This window comes from Lutjanus erythropterus, chromosome 6 (genome assembly GCF_056507025.1).
Source record: "Lutjanus erythropterus isolate fLutEry1 chromosome 6, fLutEry1.hap2, whole genome shotgun sequence".
Classification (NCBI taxonomy): Eukaryota; Metazoa; Chordata; class Actinopteri; order Lutjaniformes; family Lutjanidae; genus Lutjanus; species Lutjanus erythropterus.
In genome coordinates this window covers 35,661,632-35,668,752 of record NC_139322.1, presented here as the reverse complement: position 1 = coordinate 35,668,752, position 7,121 = coordinate 35,661,632, and positions in this window count along the sequence as shown.

Genomic DNA, 7,121 nt, shown 5'->3' with positions numbered 1-7,121 from the left:
CCTATTAGACAGATTTAAGTACAGAGAGGTGAGATTGGACAAGAGCAGGCAGATGACATAGAACATACGTTCTGGTTGGGTTTGAACCCAGGTCATGATAATTCCATACGCAGCAGAGCGCCCATACATGTAACATGTTTACACAGGCAGAGTCCTCTGGTCGCATTGATGTTGCCTAGATTAGTGGGTCGTGTGCATTTTGAAGGAACATACTCATTACACGGTGAACATTAAAGTACATGCAAGGTCGTTCATGTTGTGAGGTTTTTGTGGGAGTTTTTTCTTGTTCTCACTTTGGGTCAAAGGGCTGAAGGATTGATTGGGAGGGGGCAATTATAGTTACAGTTATTTTGATAATTATGCAGGCCTCGCAGGCTGGAGATGTGATTAAGGGCTGTGCAAAAACCTGATTTGGACCTGAGCAGCGTGTATCAAATGACAGCATACATGTCGACAGACAAACAGTACTGTACAGTGTACAGTATGATGACAAATCCTCCTCACTAATGTGACCCAGTGTGATTCATTTGCATGACTGTCTGAAACAGGCTTATATTATAGAGCGAGTGTATTATAGGCTGACCTCACAAGCTTATGATTAAATCTTTTCTAAGACTTAAAAACTGACTCAGGTCATGTCCAGGAAAATGTCTCCTTGCGTTGCGCAGCATGTTTCAGGGCCCTATTATTGTCTTTCAGTTTTACAGGGGATGTCTCCACACTAGGCCCAGTCATCCCCGGCCCATCCCTGCACCACAAACAGAAAACCATATGAGATCAAAGGACGGTAATGACGCTAACCGCTAACTGCAGGTCTTACAGCACATGTTAGACAGAAAACTGCAAACGTTTACTTCCCTGAAGTTCCATCAGTCACAAATTAAATACATTTTAAGACTGTGATTCCCTCCAGCTTGTATTCATTTACCTACAATCAGTGCTACTGAATGACAAAATCACGAGCTGCATCAACACTTCAAGTTTTTCATTTAAATTTATGGACAATATGGTGATTTTGACCTTTTTCCCCCCTCTTGTTGATTGGTCATGAGTGCTCAAAAGTGTTAAAGAGTCACGCAACTTGAATCCTTATTATTCATGAGAGAAGATTTATTTGCATCATAATTAACACAGGGACAGAATTAAATAAATTCAAAATTGAAGACAAAAGAATGGGCTTTCTGTTGACAAAATCTCCCTAAAAGGATGTGGATTAATCCCATCAACGCTTCAATAAAAATATATATAAAATATATAATTATTAGTGTACATTTGTTTTACTGGCCTGTTGACAAGATAATTACAGGCCAAGAACACCTTATTGTTCTTTATGCCGTTCAGCATTTCTGTTTTATGGGTTGCTACACTAAAAAAAAAAATATGTGTTTGAGAAGTTTGTCAGATTATACGCACCTTTGGGACAATAATGGAATGGTGAGGCACAGTGCCAGGATTTTAAGTTTGGCTGTGGTTCTCACAGTCATTTAAGGTGGGCCAGTTGTAGAAGTGGGTGGGCTCAGGCCCGTTAGGCCCACCCATAACGCCGCACCTGGGAACGGTGTATAGCGGTGTTTCCCAATGTTTTCCTGTCATACCTTACTTTGGGAAACAAAAATAAATCTTGCTAACCTGGATCTTGGTTGTCTGCCGAAATGAAAGCATTCTTGTTGTATCATTTTCAAAATGATTCACACTTTCAATCACTTTGATTTGTCTTGGCAAGAAAAGCACCAATGTCAGAGGGGAGGAGGACTGTTATCAATATCAAACAATCTTTCTAATCAACATGTTTTCTCGTCTGTTTGATCTGTACAAGAACTAACATGTAAAAATGACAAGTTGTAGCTTTTTGACTTAGGACAGAGGTAGGTAGGTTCCTATATATATAAGCTAGTATCAATTTTCTCGAGTTTTTTAGGGCATTTTCACACCTACCTCATTTGTTCCAGATTTTCGGACTTTTCAGTTTGATCCAGACCACAATTACAGGTGTGAAACCTCTCCCGGTCCACACTCTGGACCAAACAGTCGGACTTCAGTCAGGAGAAAGGAGGCAGCCTCAGTCTGGATCAGACTGAACTGGTTTGGTTTGTTTCTGGTGTGAAAACATTTTTTGGATGAAAAATCAACGCACCAAGACAAAATGAGCCGTGGGAGCAGTCGGAGACATGAGGAGACCAGATGTTTTATTGACATCTTTTAAAGAGTCAACTGGAAAAAAACTCATAAAAATGTGGACACTTTTAAGATGCTGTTTCAGCTTGGTACTGCTGGTAGTAGTGTCATAATTATAATATTATGGTGACAACCATGTGAATCTGTTCATTCATCACCACCAAACTGTAAACACTCCAATGTCAGACGCATGTCTGTCTACAAACTGGGGATGTTCCTGATGACTAATGCCCTGTCAATTAAACAGAAAATTAAATTTACACTAGTCAACTAGTCTAATAGTAAAGAAACACTCAGAATGCAGTTAAAATTGAGCACAATTCATTAATCGATCGTGTTAAACACATCTGATGGGGCAGCAGCTCCAACTAGAGGTGGGCGGCTGTGTAATGTCTTATAGGCAACAGTTAATTGGCATTGTGAATAAAATATTGATAAAAACAGTTGAACCGACTAGTATTTCTGGTGCCGACTAGTTAGGATGGTGATGTTTAATCTTGCAGTCAACTAATCATGCACATCCCTACTACAAACCAATAAATGTCAAAAATTGGGAGATGCAGCCCATGTAGGTTGTTGACGACAGGACAACTTAAGTTCTTTAATCTGTCTGGATAACTGCATTGTGAAACCATAATGAACAAATGTCTGGTCTTTCTCTCGTTGTGAAAGCATCCGTATAAAGACAGCCAGAATATCATACTTGTTCTTCACATTCAAAAGAGAAAGTGGTTCATAATTACGCAAAAAGCTGACGAGGGGAACAAGTCCTATCCTGCTTAGTGGTTTGAACTGCATGTGTTATTTCCTTCAGTTAACTGTCAGAGAGTGAAAACAAGCACCATAGTGATGAACTGGTCAGTACATGTAATGTACGTCTGTGTCAAAAACTTGAGTTATTAATTTTACTGAGTAAATGTCATGTGTGCCGACTGTGGCTGTAGATCAAAGTGAATCAGAAAAAGGTTCTGGTGTTGGTGTGAGTAATGTTTTTAACATGATAAAAATATGACACTACCATAAACCACCAGCTATAAAAATGAAGTTTGGTTTAAAACAGCCTATCAACTTGAAAGACCACCAGAAGGAGAGGGTTTATTAATGTTAATAATATGCATAAATTGAACCAGTGTCACAATGAACCTTGTGACCATTATAAAGTAAAGTAGGAAGTGGAGCTAAAACAGACCTGTTGTCTACTTCACTCAGCTGCTGCAGAATCTGCTGGTTTTTATTTTGGTGGGCATATTAATGGGTTAGAGCAGTGCCGCAGTAGCAATGCTGTCAGTCACGTGTGGCTGCAGTCACGCTTCATCTAGAGATTTGGCGTCTCGCCTTTTTTTTTTTTGCACATGACTTGCGTGGTTCTCTGCAAAAATAGAGTGAAAAGGATCTGTTGCCAGTCATATTGACATCATACCAGCAACATGACACAATTTAAATGTCTATGTCTGCAGAATATGTCAGAGACTAGCAGTATTTTTCTCTTCTCTTTTTCTTTCTCTCTCCCCTTCCTGTCTTCTCTATTCTGATATGTGGGGAAAAAAATCACACTGCTTTCTGGTTACATCTCTTTACTTCTCTTCAAAACTATTCTGCAACCTCAACGTAGAAACAGGGCTGGCAGCAGCAGTGCCACGGCAGCAATGCTGTCTGTGTGGCCACCACAGATAGGCACGGCCAGTGTGGCCCAGGCATAATAAACTTGAACTAAAATCAAAATACAGACACCAGTTTGACTTCACTCTGCTTTTCAAAATAACTTTAGGCTTATATGATCGTAAAAAATTAATCATTAGGTTCACTTTTCTTTCTTTTTACAGTGGCATGGTTTAACAATCACAATTTCTATTTAACAGTCCCAGCTTGGTTTGTTAACTTTTAAAGGTCTTCAGTGTCTCTGTCATTCATTCAGCATGTCTCCTGCATTTGTAAATGAAAAACTTCATTTTCCATCACTTTCAGCCACTCACCCTTACTTAACCCACCAAGTAAATCAAAGTTCACAACAAATCCAACATCTTGAAACAATTTGCTGGTCACAGGTGTGTGTTTATAGAGTAATGATTAACTTCCAAAACTACATAAATCTATCAAGGAATACAGTCAAAATGAAGATTTTATGACATCTGCTAAGTCAGAATATGCAACATGCTAATGCTAACAAGGCTACTAGTGTCAATATGGCTCTGGAGACGTTTATATCATGGTAACTGTGTCAGCACTAGTCAGTGGACTGGTGGTGCACCGCCTCAGGCTGTCAGGAACTTGTCAGTGATAAGTAAGGGGTAGAACGAGACCCCGTGGGTGGTCAGTAAACCATGTGCTGGTGAGAGTTGTGTGGTAAAAGCTAACATTGGCCCGAACAACCACATAATTTGCCATGCCATCCTTAACCGAGCCTCTCTCATTCTCTAGTCTGAGATCTCTGTCAAGTGTTTCCAAAAATCCCAGGAGGCATTGCATGTTGTAGGTGTAATGATGGGCATGTGGGTAATTACAGCATTCTTTGATATGGCAGCATGAATGGTTTGGTTGCTCACTCCCTGACCTGGCAGTTCCTCAGTGGTGCATATTTCTGCCATGTCTGTAGACTCTGATCAGGTTCTGTCCCAGGAGAATGCAGTTTGGACTGTATTTTGAAGGAAAATCCAGCACTGACATTACAGCACCATTGTGCACTGTCATAACCTTGCTTGTATGTGTTAGCACTTAACAATGTGGCCACAAGCTGACAGTTTTAAAAATGGGTCATTTCTGCAATCAAAATTAAAACGAATCTTTAGATCAAGAACTACAAAAAGTCACTCAGTAGAGTGCAGGCCAGGCAACCACCAGGCAACAGATGGTGAAGCACCTACTGCAATGTCACCACAACTGCCAGATGCAACCAGCAGAGATTTGCAAACGTATGCCAACATCAACATGACTTTCACATATGTTGTGAAACAAGATTTCAAACTGAAGCAGTTGTTGATCACTCGTGGCCTCTAGTGGCCAATTAAGAAGAGTGAGAAGTCTCCACCAGCCAGTCACTATGTCTGTCCAGACTTATAATGTGGTGAAGACTTTGAAGCAATGCAATTTAATATAAAACATATCACTATATTGACCTGTAACTTTAAAGGAACTTAATAAATGGCCAAATGGAATCTACTGATTCCAGTGAATAATTTCCAGTGTGAGTGAGTGCTGTCTTCAGGAGGACAGAGGGCTGATAGAGAACTGAACATTATGATGTCACAGTGAAGTTGACCTTTGACTTTTTGGATATAGAATGTCATCTTTTTTTTTCTTTTAATCACATTTCCATGTGTGTATACCTTTGTCATTGTCAACTAGTGTGTGAAATCATAGGTTACAGCTAAAAATGTGTTTCGTGAGGTCACACTGACCTCAACCTTTGACCACCAAAATTTATTCACTTAATCTTTGAGTCCAAGTGAACATTTGTGCCAAGTTTTAAGAAATTACCTCATGGTGTTCTTGAGATATCACGGTCAGAATGTGATGACATGAAAACATAATGCCTCTGGGCATAAAAACATAAAGGCATAAAAGTCATTAAAAAGTTTTTTTTCAAGGTTTTTCATTAATTCTGAATCATAGAACTCCTTCAGTATACAGTCATGAATGTGCAAAAAAAAAAAAAAATTAGGCTGATTGGTCCAGTAGTATTCCAGATTAGGTGTGGACAAACTGCAGTTCCAGTCATCATGCATGCACTCACTTGTACACAGAAGCACTTGCATGACAGTTACTCCATTCAGTCCTGTGGAGTTAAATATTGATCTGATTGTAGACAACTGCACATAAAAATTGGAGAAAAAAGTCTAGAAGCAAAGGCAAACACATGTGTACCATCTTGATAAATGTGTGCATTTCTCAGAGTTACTATGTGTTTATGGCTGTTATGTGAAACATGCTGAGTCTGTCGCCGTTTGAAATCTGTATATACAGTCAATAAAACCGAATGACATGATTTAATGCTGTGAGCATATGGAGTGGGACATTACACACACAGTTTGGAGAGCATACAGTTGAATAAACAACTAAGACAACCTCTCATATCCAACTCTTTGAGGGATTTAATCTACATATTTTCTTTGTTTACACCATAACTGTGTTTTCAGTCATCCTCTAACTTGATAAATGTGTCATAATCCTCTATTGCAATTTGTCAAAAACTTTCACAAAGCACCGCTTGACTTCTATGCTGCATTAACTTCTCTGAGGAATGTACTCTTGTTCAGGGTTAGGCTCATTTGACGTCTAGAAACTCTAGGAGAGCAAAATTTGTCCAGATGGTGATATTTAAGAATTGCATAAAAACATTGAAAGAGTACTGTAGGTCAGGGGTCTTCAGCATCTTCGGGACTTCTCTTGTTTGCGGTTATCTGTAGCTGCTGAGTCAGCAGCAGTTGTAGCATGGATAATGTTAGCTGCGTTAGCCTCAACCTCAGCTCTTTCACCGGTGTATTTTCAGGTGGAGCATATGTGAGAGTCTGTCGTTCATTACAAAATAATGCAATGTGCCTCACAAGAGATTCTGTACACTTGGAGTAATAATACAGCTAATTGGGCAAAATGTTCCAATAATTTGTAGCTAACTAGTTATGGATATATGACGTGATTGCATGAGGAATTATGGGTAGCCTTTTGTCAATCCTTTTGGGGATATGTGCTAATAATTTGTTGGATTCATGCTAATGGGTATATTCATACATATTTTAATTTTTAGAAAAAAAAAACAAAAAAAAAATAGCAATAATTTGGAGGACACACGAGAGAAACAATGTAAAAAATGTGTAAAAGACATGTAAGCAACAATGGATGGGCTAGTGGGCCATATCAGGCCTGTATTTTGCCAGGGCTATACATATAAACTCTAAAAGTTAAGCAATTGTAAATATACTTAACCCAATGTAATATATTATTGGAATTAA